General features: G+C 42.3%; 9 non-coding genes across 9 annotated transcripts; all 9 read left to right on the top strand.

Annotated features, from left to right (window-relative positions):
* Nucleotides 1-3,539: 3,539 nt before the first annotated feature.
* trnal-uag (transfer RNA leucine (anticodon UAG)) lies at nt 3,540-3,621 on the top strand. The gene has a single exon. It is a non-coding gene; the product is annotated as a tRNA-Leu (tRNA).
* Nucleotides 3,622-4,979: 1,358 nt separating this feature from the next.
* On the top strand, nt 4,980-5,061 carry trnal-uag (transfer RNA leucine (anticodon UAG)). The gene has a single exon. It is a non-coding gene; the product is annotated as a tRNA-Leu (tRNA).
* Nucleotides 5,062-6,079: 1,018 nt separating this feature from the next.
* On the top strand, nt 6,080-6,151 carry trnam-cau (transfer RNA methionine (anticodon CAU)). Its single transcript has one exon. It is a non-coding gene; the product is annotated as a tRNA-Met (tRNA).
* Nucleotides 6,152-6,419: 268 nt separating this feature from the next.
* Nucleotides 6,420-6,501, top strand: trnal-uag (transfer RNA leucine (anticodon UAG)). Its single transcript has one exon. It is a non-coding gene; the product is annotated as a tRNA-Leu (tRNA).
* A 1,018-nt stretch (nt 6,502-7,519) lies between these two features.
* Nucleotides 7,520-7,591, top strand: trnam-cau (transfer RNA methionine (anticodon CAU)). Its single transcript has one exon. It is a non-coding gene; the product is annotated as a tRNA-Met (tRNA).
* A 268-nt stretch (nt 7,592-7,859) lies between these two features.
* On the top strand, nt 7,860-7,941 carry trnal-uag (transfer RNA leucine (anticodon UAG)). Its single transcript has one exon. It is a non-coding gene; the product is annotated as a tRNA-Leu (tRNA).
* Nucleotides 7,942-10,392: 2,451 nt separating this feature from the next.
* Nucleotides 10,393-10,464, top strand: trnam-cau (transfer RNA methionine (anticodon CAU)). The gene has a single exon. It is a non-coding gene; the product is annotated as a tRNA-Met (tRNA).
* Nucleotides 10,465-11,832: 1,368 nt separating this feature from the next.
* Nucleotides 11,833-11,904, top strand: trnam-cau (transfer RNA methionine (anticodon CAU)). The gene has a single exon. It is a non-coding gene; the product is annotated as a tRNA-Met (tRNA).
* A 268-nt stretch (nt 11,905-12,172) lies between these two features.
* Nucleotides 12,173-12,254, top strand: trnal-uag (transfer RNA leucine (anticodon UAG)). The gene has a single exon. It is a non-coding gene; the product is annotated as a tRNA-Leu (tRNA).
* Nucleotides 12,255-12,589: the final 335 nt, after the last annotated feature.

Genomic DNA, 12,589 nt, shown 5'->3' with positions numbered 1-12,589 from the left:
TGGAGTGCAGGTGCCTGAACTGTTATGTCCCTTGAGTATGCAAGAACTGGAACGATTGGATGAACTGTTCAATCCAACTGCACCTTCCTCGTGTTTTGGGGCAGACATATATACTGCAGTAGTAAACTATGTAGAGAGCATTCATGAACTACGACAGGAACCATAAGGGAAGGTTGAGACACTGTTTTGCAGAGAATCTTATCTGTGTACAGTGCCCATAGCCTGGGACCTGTAACACAAACTATCATTACTTCCCCTTCAATGCACATTCTAGCAAATCACTTTACATCCTAATGCACATCTGGCTTTAACAATCCAAAAAAATCATACGAACAATAAATAATTCATTCAAACTTCACATTACCACTATCACCATAGAGTGTTTCTCCTGATGATGTCACCAAGGTTATAAAAGTAGGCAGTATGGAGTGCTTCCTCCTTTTGTTCTTGGGCCACAAATTAAACAAATAATGTAAATGCCAAAAAAACCTGGGATAGTATGTGTCTACACATTACAGAAAGATGGAATAAAATAATGGAATAAAGGGACACTTGTTGTGGCTCTCACCCACATTGTCTTTTTTCAATTCAGTATTTTCTGAGTTTGAGAGTGATAAAAAGAGAACAAAAGTATGTGAAAAAAAATGAGATCTTTTAATAGGGCACCATTTGCAGCTATAAACCTTACATCAGAGAACCTGTTACACAAAAAAACAACTTAGAACAGTATTTTCTGAATTTGAGTGATAAAAAGAGAACACTAAAATATGGGGGGAAAGAAAAAACATTTTCCAACGTGTGCCCACTGAGTGTTGTTGGCACTCAGATCCCGGCCGGCAGAAATTGCTGCTCCTTGATTGGATGGTTGGTTGGTGCGTAGGTGGGCACCGGGTTGATTGGCAAGTCAGTAAGCAACATGCTGATTGGCTATTCACTCAGGCGTCAAAACAGGGTCAAAATTCACACATGCACAAAATGTTTTTACAACTTCAAAACTTTGTTACACATACACAAACTATTTTTACAACTTCAAAACTTTGTTACACATGCACACAATGTTTTTACAACTTCAAAACTTTGTTACACATACACAAACTATTTTTACAACTTCAAAACTTTGTTACACATGCACACAATGTTTTTACAACTTCAAAACTCTGTTACACATGCACAAAATGTTTTTACAACTTCAAAACTTTGTTACACATTCACAAAATGTTTTTACATAGCCACAAAATATTTTTACAACTTCAAAACTTTATTACACATGTGAACATCATTGTACAAGTACAAAATCTTTCTGACCCTTATTTGATCCCATACAGGTTGCTTCGGTCAAAAGCCCTTTCCCGTTTACTATGGTGTTAAGTGCAAACCAAGACCTTATAATCAACAATGTGCCTTTTGCTAATGATTCTGTCCTGCCCAAAGCACTGTAGAAGGTTGTGACAACACAGCTAGTTGAGCTTTGGTCAGAAGATTCTCATGCAACAAGTGTCTTGGCTGTTGTTTAAGAGGGCTCTTGAGGAAAACAAAGACCGCTCGGCCATCCTGACTGTTAAAAGGGATGTTTGACGATACTGTCGGTGGGCCCAGGCATGATTCCAGCGAATATGTGGGTCTGCGTTGTGTTGGTGTTGAAGGGGAACATTGACGAGGCATGCAGCTTCATGGAAGACTCTCCTTCTGAGTGATGGGACTGTGATAGCAATGTTCCTGCACCTTGAAACGGGACACGAAAATCTTATTTCACTCATTGGCGATAGTTGTCTTTTCATCTGACGACTGTATCCACTAAACAGAAATTCCTCGTTGGTATAATGGACAGTATCTCTGCCTGTCACACGGAAGATCGGGGGTCGATTCCCCGACGGTGAGGGCTTGGTCTTTTATCAACTGCCTGCCATCAAGTGATGATCGCTTTGATACTCTCACCCATCTTCGGCCTAAATGTCAATAGCCCCCTTCAAATAGCCTAACATGAGGCCAGGTTGCTTCGGTCAAAAGCCCTTTCCCGTATACTATAGTGTTAAGTGCAAACCAAGACCTTATAATCAAGAATGTGCCTTTTGCTAATGATTCTGTCCTGCCAAAAGCACTGTAGAAGGTTGTGACAACACAGCTAGTTGAGCTGTGGTCAGAAGATTCTCATGCAACAAGTGTCTTGGCTGTTTTTTAAGAGGGCTCTTGAGGTAAACAAATAGTAGGCATAGCATTTGGAAGCAAGAACTCTTCTGAGGTAAAGCGGCCGCAATAATCTTTAAACTAGATGATGCAGTGCCAGAATAGCAATACAACATGGTATTGCTAAGCAAGGAGTAAAATTGTAGGAGTAATAGTTCTCTAGGAGAAGTCTGGAATATCAGAAGTGGGATTTGAACCCACACCTCTGGGGGAGACAGCATCCTTAATGCAGCGCCTTAGACCACTCGGCCATCCTGACCACTAAAAAGGATATTTGACGATACTGTCAGCGGGCCCAGGCATCATTCCAGCGAATATGTGGGTCTGCGTTGTGTTGGTGTTGAAGGGGAACATTGACGAGGCATGCAGCTTCATGGAAGACTCTCCTTCTGAGTGATGGGACTGTGATAGCAATTTTCCTGCACCTTGAAATGGGACACGGAAATCTGATTTTACTCCTTGGCGATAGTTGTCTTTTCATCTGACGACTGTATCCGCCACATAGAAATTCGTCGTTAGTATAATGGACAGTATCTCTGCCTGTCACGCGGAAAACCCAGAGGTCGATGGATCGAAGCCATTCTCTGCTAGTAGATCATCTTGTTAAGTTCCACCAGTTTATACTATTCTCTTGCTATGCTCTCTTCTGTAAAGATTTCATGGCGTTAGATGAAGAGCACAAGAAATATATATAGGTGTTGCACAGTGGCAAGACTACAACTGGTACTCATCAGTTGTTATTCTGATTTAGAAAAGTTTGATCTTACAGGGTCTCCTGACAACTGTTGATTACAATCCTTAAAGCTGCCGTCGGCTGGTTTTCAAAGTTCCGAGTCTAAAGTCGAACTGATACAACTTTCAGGTCCCTCCCCCAACCTCAACCAAGCTCCAAACCGCCCCCCAAACCCCTCCCCCTCTGTGGACGAGGTTGTGCACGTATGTTCACACCAGTGTGAGCGCAAACAAGCTGGGGCAGACTCAAGCTCAGCATGGAAGACATGGTTGGTGACTGTTCTGCTCAGATCTGACCGGGAGAACTTTCTTGCGCGTGAGAGGGGGGCGGGCTCGATAGCAGCTTGTGCACAAGCTGTGATTGACAGGTAGCGATTCCTCTCTCCTAACGTGATTGGTTAAAAACAGCCGGGAGCGCTCGATTTTTGAAAGCACGATTACAGGCTTTAGAGGGAGCTACAGAATTTGGGATTTTTCCTAAACAGCCTATTTAATATTCTACTTACAGAATCCCATGACAGTTCAAGCTAATATGACTAAAAAAAAATTTGTTGACGGCACCTTTCAGTTCAGTCCGTCTTTTAAAGGTGATGCTCCCTTGTAGTTGGCTCAAAGATATCTTTGGTAGTGTGGCAGAGTGGTCTAAGGTGCTGGATTTAGGCTCCAGTCTCTGTGGAGGCGTGGGTTCAAATCCCACCACTGCCAATATGGCTGCTTTCTTGGTGGCAGTTTCACAATCAAAAGTACAAATCAGTTTAAAAAAAACATCGCCATGAAGAAGATGGAACTCACAGGAAATCATACACATGTGCTGGTCCTTTGGGGAGGTAACCCATATGTCAAGTCCACTTCCACTTTCATCCTCTGATAAGGTTCAAACATGAATCCCAAATCTTTTTAGGTGCCCCTTTTAGTCTTAATGTGTGACGACAGAAAGAAAGCTCATTTTACCCAGTCTAACCTGTTACTGACATTTTGAAGACCTTCAGTTTCTTCTACTGCCAGAGACACAGGGGACCTTGGTCAGAAATAATTTTTATATGTGGAACTACAGAGAGTCCTTAATAAAGCTTATACGTTAATATCACACACAACTAAAGAGTCCCTTCAGGGTCACAGAATAAACAGTGAAACAGCACATGCAAAAAAAATGGATGTTACCACTGTGACATTGGCAGCTGGCTGGCAAGCTATCTTTTCCAAGGCTCATGTTTGTTTTTGGCCGTTACTCTTTGGGGTTTTGTAAATGCAGGTCATGGATATGGCTGAGGACAGCGAGATGCTATGCGTGGTCAGTCAGTAGGTCTAACATTTGTACACTATGACTCAGAGGGCAAACCATTAATTCTGCACTGTTTAAAGCCTTGATGCAATGAATCCTAAGAAAATCATCCCAGTGGAGATGTAATGTTGGGGCTACTAGCCATAGAGACCAAAGTCATTTGAAGTAGCAGATTTTAAACTTCTGTATATCTACTAATGAGGTGGCCTGTTAACATAGTGGTGTAAAGGGATTGAACTGAAAACGGCCTGAAGACGCCATTGAAAGTACTGCGGTGACTGCTAATGTTGTGATGGTAACTTGGAGGTTCCTAGATTTCCAAAACCTTAACCAAGACACATGGAAGCTGAGTTGCACAGCGCTTGTTCCGAGGTGCTTTAAATCCTCAAATGTATCTCCCAACACAATTTCCTGTCTTACGTCTACAGACTGAGAAGCAAAAGCAGAGTGGCGCAGCGGAAGCGTGCTGGGCCCATAACCCAGAGGTCGAGGAATCGAAACCATCCTCTGCTAGTCGATCATCTTGTTGAGTTCCACCACTTTATACTCTTCTCTTCCTATGCTCTCTTCTGTAAAGATTTCATGGCGTTAGATGAAGAGCACAAGAAATATCTATGGGTGTTGCACAGTGGCAAGACTACAACTGGTACTCATCAGTTGTTATTCTGAGTTAGAAAAGTTTCATCTTACAGGGTCTACTGACAACTGTTGATTACAATCCTTCAGTTCAGTCCAACTTTTAAAGGCAATGTTCCCTTGTAGTTGGCTCAAAGATAACTTTGGTAGTGTGGCAGAGTGGTCTAAGGTGCTGGATTTAGGCTCCAGTCTCTGTGGAGGCATGGGTTCAAATCCCACCACTGCCAATATGGCTGCTTTCTTGGTGGCAGTTTCACAATCAAAAGTACAAATCAGTTTAAAAAAAACATCGCCATGAAGAAGATGGAACTCACAGGAAATCATACACATGTGCTGGTCCTTTGGGGAGGTAACCCATATGTCAAGTCCACTTCCACTTTCATCCTCTGATAAGGTTCAAACATGAATCCCAAATCTTTTTAGGTGCCCCTTTCAGTCTTAATGTGTGACGACAGAAAGAAAGCTCATTTTACCCAGTCTAACCTGTTACTGACATTTTGAAGAACTTCAGTTTCTTCTACTGCCAGAGATAAAGGGGACCTTGGTCAGAAATAATTTTTATATGTGGAACTACAGAGAGTCCTTAATAAAGCTTATACGTTAATATCACACACAACTAAAGAGTCCCTTCAGGGTCACAGAATAAACAGTGAAACAGCACATGCAAAAAAAATGGATGTTACCACTGTGACATTGGCAGCTGGCTGGCAAGCTATCTTTTCCAAGGCTCATGTTTGTTTTTGGCCGTTACTCTTTGGGGTTTTGTAAATGCAGGTCATGGATATGGCTGAGGACAGCGAGATGCTATGCGTGGTCAGTCAGTAGGTCTAACATTTGTACACTATGACTCAGAGGGCAAACCATTAATTCTGCACTGTTTAAAGCCTTGATGCAATGAATCCTAAGAAAATCATCCCAGTGGAGATGTAATGTTGGGGCTACTAGCCATAGAGACCAAAGTCATTTGAAGTAGCAGATTTTAAACTTCTGTATATCTACTAATGAGGTGGCCTGTTAACATAGTGGTGTAAAGGGATTGAACTGAAAACGGCCTGAAGACGCCATTGAAAGTACTGCGGTGACTGCTAATGTTGTGATGGTAACTTGGAGGTTCCTAGATTTCCAAAACCTTAACCAAGACACATGGAAGCTGAGTTGCACAGCGCTTGTTCCGAGGTGCTTTAAATCCTCAAATGTATCATCCAACACAATTTCCTGTCTTACGTCTACAGACTGAGATGCAAAAGCAGAGTGGCGCAGCGGAAGCGTGCTGGGCCCATAACCCAGAGGTTGATGGATCGAAACCATCCTCTGCTAGTAGATCATCTTGTTGAGTTCCACCAGTTAATACTCTTCTCTTCCTATGCTCTCTTCTGTAAAGATTTCATGGCGTTAGATGAAGAGCACAAGAAATATCTATGGGTGTTGCACAGTGGCAAGACTACAACTGGTACTCATCAGTTGTTATTCTGAGTTAGAAAACTTTCATCTTACAGGGTCTACTGACAACTGTTGATTACAATCCTTCAGTTCAGTCCAACTTTTAAAGGTGACGCTCCCTTGTAGTTGGCTCAAAGATATCTTTGGTAGTGTGGCAGAGTGGTCTAAGGTGCTGGATTTAGGCTCCAGTCTCTGTGGAGGCGTGGGTTCAAATCCCACCACTGCCAATATGGCTGCTTTCTTGGTGGCAGTTTCACAATCAAAAGTACAAATCAGTTTAAAAAAAACATCGCCATGAAGAAGATGGAACTCACAGGAAATCATACACATGTGCTGGTCCTTTGGGGAGGTAACCCATATGTCAAGTCCACTTCCACTTTCATCCTCTGATAAGGTTCAAACATGAATCCCAAATCTTTTTAGGTGCCCCTTTCAGTCTTAATGTGTGACGACAGAAAGAAAGCTCATTTTACCCAGTCTAACCTGTTACTGACATTTTGAAGAACTTCAGTTTCTTCTACTGCCAGAGATAAAGGGGACCTTGGTCAGAAATAATTTTTATATGTGGAACTACAGAGAGTCCTTAATAAAGCTTATACGTTAATATCACACACAACTAAAGAGTCCCTTCAGGGTCACAGAATAAACAGTGAAACAGCACATGCAAAAAAAATGGATGTTACCACTGTGACATTGGCAGCTGGCTGGCAAGCTATGTTTTCCAAGGCTCATGTTTGTTTTTGGCCGTTACTCTTTGGGGTTTTGTAAATGCAGGTCATGGATATGGCTGAGGACAGCGAGATGCTATGCGTGGTCAGTCAGTAGGTCTAACATTTGTACACTATGACTCAGAGGGCAAACCATTAATTCTGCACTGTTTAAAGCCTTGATGCAATTAATCCTAAGAAAATCATCCCAGTGGAGATGTAATGTTGGGGCTACTAGCCATAGAGACCAAAGTCATTTGAAGTAGCAGATTTTAAACTTCTGTATATCTACTAATGAGGTGGCCTGTTAACATAGTGGTGTAAAGGGATTGAACTGAAAACGGCCTGAAGACGCCATTGAAAGTACTGCGGTGACTGCTAATGTTGTGATGGTAACTTGGAGGTTCCTAGATTTCCAAAACCTTAACCAAGACACATGGAAGCTGAGTTGCACAGCGCTTGTTCCGAGGTGCTTTAAATCCTCAAATGTATCATCCAACACAATTTCCTGTCTTACATCTACAGACTGAGATGCAAAAGCAGAGTGGCGCAGCGGAAGCGTGCTGGGCCCATAACCCAGAGGTTGATGGATCGAAACCATCCTCTGCTAGTCGATCATCTTGTTGAGTTCCACCAGTTTATACTCTTCTCTTCCTATGCTCTTTTCTGTAAAGATTTCATGGCGTTAGATGAAGAGCACAAGAAATATCTATGGGTGTTGCACAGTGGCAAGACTACAACTGGTACTCATCAGTTGTTATTCTGAGTTAGAAAAGTTTCATCTTACAGGGTCTACTGACAACTGTTGATTACAATCCTTCAGTTCAGTCCAACTTTTAAAGGCAATGTTCCCTTGTAGTTGGCTCAAAGATAACTTTGGTAGTGTGGCCGAGTGGTCTAAGGCGCTGGATTTAGGCTCCAGTCTCTGTGGAGGCGTGGGTTCAAATCCCACCACTGCCAATATGGCTGCTTTCTTGGTGGCAGTTTCACAATCAAAAGTACAAATCAGTTTAAAAAAAACATCGCCATGAAGAAGATGGAACTCACAGGAAATCATACACATGTGCTGGTCCTTTGGGGAGGTAACCCATATGTCAAGTCCACTTCCACTTTCATCCTCTGATAAGGTTCAAACATGAATCCCAAATCTATTTAGGTCCCCCTTTCAGTCTTAATGTGTGACGACAGAAAGAAAGCTCATTTTACCCAGTCTAACCTGTTACTGACATTTTGAAGAACTTCAGTTTCTTCTACTGCCAGAGATAAAGGGGACCTTGGTCAGAAATAATTTTTATATGTGGAACTACAGAGAGTCCTTAATAAAGCTTATACGTTAATATCACACACAACTAAAGAGTCCCTTCAGGGTCACAGAATAAACAGTGAAACAGCACATGCAAAAAAAATGGATGTTACCACTGTGACATTGGCAGCTGGCTGGCAAGCTATCTTTTCCAAGGCTCATGTTTGTTTTTGGCCGTTACTCTTTGGGGTTTTGTAAATGCAGGTCATGGATATGGCTGAGGACAGCGAGATGCTATGCGTGGTCAGTCAGTAGGTCTAACATTTGTACACTATGACTCAGAGGGCAAACCATTAATTCTGCTCTGTTTAAAGCCTTGATGCAATGAATCCTAAGAAAATCATCCCAGTGGAGATGTAATGTTGGGGCTACTAGCCATAGAGACCAAAGTCATTTGAAGTAGCAGATTTTAAACTTCTGTATATCTACTAATGAGGTGGCCTGTTAACATAGTGGTGTAAAGGGATTGAACTGAAAACGGCCTGAAGACGCCATTGAAAGTACTGCGGTGACTGCTAATGTTGTGATGGTAACTTGGAGGTTCCTAGATTTCCAAAACCTTAACCAAGACACATGGAAGCTGAGTTGCACAGCGCTTGTTCCGAGGTGCTTTAAATCCTCAAATGTATCATCCAACACAATTTCCTGTCTTACGTCTACAGGCTGAGATGCAAAAGCACAGTGGCGCAGCGGAAGCGTGCTGGGCCCATAACCCAGAGGTCGATGGATGGAAACAATCCTCTGCTAGTCGATCATCTTGTTGAGTTCCACCAGTTTATACTCTTCTCTTCCTATGCTCTCTTCTGTAAAGATTTCATGGCGTTAGATGAAGAGCACAAGAAATATCTATGGGTGTTGCACAGTGGCAAGACTACAACTGGTACTCATCAGTTGTTATTCTGAGTTAGAAAAGTTTCATCTTACAGGGTCTACTGACAACTGTTGATTACAATCCTTCAGTTCAGTCCAACTTTTAAAGGTGACGCTCCCTTGTAGTTGGCTCAAAGATATCTTTGGTAGTGTGGCAGAGTGGTCTAAGGTGCTGGAGTTAGGCTCTGTGGAGGCGTGGGTTCAAATCCCACCACTGCCAATATGGCTACTTTCTTGGTGGCAGTTTCACAATCAAAAGTACAAATCAGTTTAAAAAAACCATCGCCATGAAGAAGATGGAACTCACAGGAAATCATACACATGTGCTGGTCCTTTGGGGAGGTAACCCATATGTCAAGTCCACTTCCACTTTCATCCTCTGATAAGGTTCAAACATGAATCCCAAATCTATTTAGGTCCCCCTTTCAGTCTTAATGTGTGACGACAGAAAGAAAGCTCATTTTACCCAGTCTGACCTGTTACTGACATTTTGAAGGACTTCAGTTTCTTCTACTGCCAGAGATAAAGGGGACCTTGGTCAGAAATAATTTTTATATGTGGAACTACAGAGAGTCCTTAATAAAGCTTATACGTTAATGTCACACACAACTAAAGAGTCCCTTCAGGGTCACAGAATAAACAGTGAAACAGCACATGCAAAAAAAATGGATGTTACCACTGTGACATTGGCAGCTGGCTGGCAAGCTATCTTTTCCAAGGCTCATGTTTGTTTTTGGCCGTTACTCTTTGGGGTTTTGTAAATGCAGGTCATGGATATGGCTGAGGACAGCGAGATGCTATGCGCGGTCAGTCAGTAGGTCTAACATTTGTACACTATGACTCAGAGGGCAAACCATTAATTCTGCACTGTTTAAAGCCTTGATGCAATGAATCCTAAGAAAATCATCCCAGTGGAGATGTAATGTTGGGGATACTAGCCATAGAGACCAAAGTCATTTGAAGTAGCAGATTTTAAACTTCTGTATATCTACTAATGAGGTGGCCTGTTAACATAGTGGTGTAAAGGGATTGAACTGAAAACGGCCTGAAGACGACATTGAAAGTACTGCGGTGACTGCTAATGTTGTGATGATAACTTGGAGGTTCCTAGAGTTCCAAAACCTTAACCAAGACACATGGAAGCTGAGTTGCACAGCGCTTGTTCCGAGGTGCTTTAAATCCTCAAATATATCATCCAACACAATTTCCTGTCTTACGTCTACAGACTGAGATGCAAAAGCAGAGTGGCGCAGCGGAAGCGTGCTGGGCCCATAACCCAGAGGTCGATGGATCGAAACCATCCTCTGCTAGTCGATCATCTTGTTGAGTTCCACCAGTTTATACTCTTCTCTTCCTATGCTCTCTTTTGTAAAGATTTCATGGCGTTAGATGAAGAGCACAAGAAATATCTATGGGTGTTGCACAGTGGCAAGACTACAACTGGTACTCATCAGTTGTTATTCTGAGTTAGAAAAGTTTCATCTTACAGGGTCTACTGACAACTGTTGATTACAATCCTTCAGTTCAGTCCAACTTTTAAAGGTGATGTTCCCTTGTAGTTGGCTCAAAGATATCTTTTGTAGTGTGGCCAAGTGGTCTAAGGCGCTGGATTTAGGCTCCACTCTTTGTGGAGGCGTGGGTTCAAATCCCACCACTGCCAATATGGCTGCTTTCTTGGTGGCAGTTTCACAATCAAAAGTACAAATCAGTTTAAAAAAAACATCGCCATGAAGAAGATGGAACTCACAGGAAATCATACACTTGTGCTGGTCCTTTGGGGAGGTAACCCATATGTCAAGTCCACTTCCACTTTCATCCTCTGATAAGGTTCAAACATGAATCCCAAATCTATTTAGGTCCCCCTTTCAGTCTTAATGTGTGACGACAGAAAGAAAGCTCATTTTACCCAGTCTGACCTGTTACTGACATTTTGAAGGACTTCAGTTTCTTCTACTGCCAGAAATAAAGGGGACCTTGGTCAGAAATAATTTTTATATGTGGAACTACAGAGAGTCCTTAATAAAGCTTATACGTTAATGTCACACACAACTAAAGAGTCCCTTCAGGGTCACAGAATAAACAGTGAAACAGCACATGCAAAAAAAATGGATGTTACCACTGTGACATTGGCAGCTGGCTGGCAAGCTATCTTTTCCAAGGCTCATGTTTGTTTTTGGCCGTTACTCTTTGGGGTTTTGTAAATGCAGGTCATGGATATGGCTGAGGACAGCGAGATGCTATGCGCGGTCAGTCAGTAGGTCTAACATTTGTACACTATGACTCAGAGGGCAAACCATTAATTCTGCACTGTTTAAAGCCTTGATGCAATTAATCCTAAGAAAATCATCCCAGTGGAGATGTAATGTTGGGGCTACTAGCCATAGAGACCAAAGTCATTTGAAGTAGCAGATTTTAAACTTCTGTATATCTACTAATGAGGTGGCCTGTTAACATAATGGTGTAAAGGGATTGAACTGAAAACGGCCTGAAGACGCCATTGAAAGTACTGCGGTGACTGCTAATGTTGTGATGGTAACTTGGAGGTTCCTAGATTTCCAAAACCTTAACCAAGACACATGGAAGCTGAGTTGCACAGCGCTTGTTCCGAGGTGCTTTAAATCCTCTAAAACATCATCCAACACAATTTCCTGTCTTACGTCTACAGACTGAGGTGCAAGAGCAGAGTGGCGCAGCGGAAGCGTGCTGGGCCCATAACCCAGAGGTCGATGGATCGAAACCATCCTCTGCTAGTCGACCATCTTGTTGAGTTCCACCAGTTTACACTATTCTCTTCCTATGCTCTCTTCTGTAAAGATTTCATGGCGTTAGATGAAGAGCACAAGAAATATCTATGGGTGTTGCACAGTGGCAAGACTACAACTGGTACTCATCAGTTGTTATTCTGAGTTAGAAAACTTTCATCTTACAGGGTCTACTGACAACTGTTGATTACAATCCTTCAGTTCAGTCCAACTTTTAAAGGTGATGCTCCCTTGTAGTTGGCTTAAAGATATCTTTGGTAGTGTGGCCGAGTGGTCTAAGGTGCTGGATTTAGGCTCCAGTCTCTGTGGAGGTGTGGGTTCAAATCCCACCACTGCCAATATGGCTGCTTTCTTGGTGGCAGTTTCACAATCAAAAGTACAAATCAGTTTTAAAAAAACATCGCCATGAAGAAGATGGAACTCACAGGAAATTATACACATGTGCTGGTCCTTTGGGGAGGTAACCCATATGTCAAGTCCACTTCCACTTTCATCCTCTGATAAGGTTCAAACATGAATCCCAAATCTTTCTAGGTGCCCCTTTCAGTCTTAATGTGTGACAACAGAAAGAAAGCTCATTTTACCCAGTCTAACCTGTTACTGACATTTTGAATAACTTCAGTTTCTTCTACTGCCAGAGATAAAGGGGACCTTGGTCAGAAATAATTTTTAT

Source organism: Odontesthes bonariensis, chromosome 8 (assembly GCF_027942865.1).
Source record: "Odontesthes bonariensis isolate fOdoBon6 chromosome 8, fOdoBon6.hap1, whole genome shotgun sequence".
Lineage (NCBI taxonomy): Eukaryota > Metazoa > Chordata > Actinopteri > Atheriniformes > Atherinopsidae > Odontesthes > Odontesthes bonariensis.
Note: the sequence above shows the minus strand (reverse complement) of the source record. Positions and strands in the feature narration are given on the sequence as shown.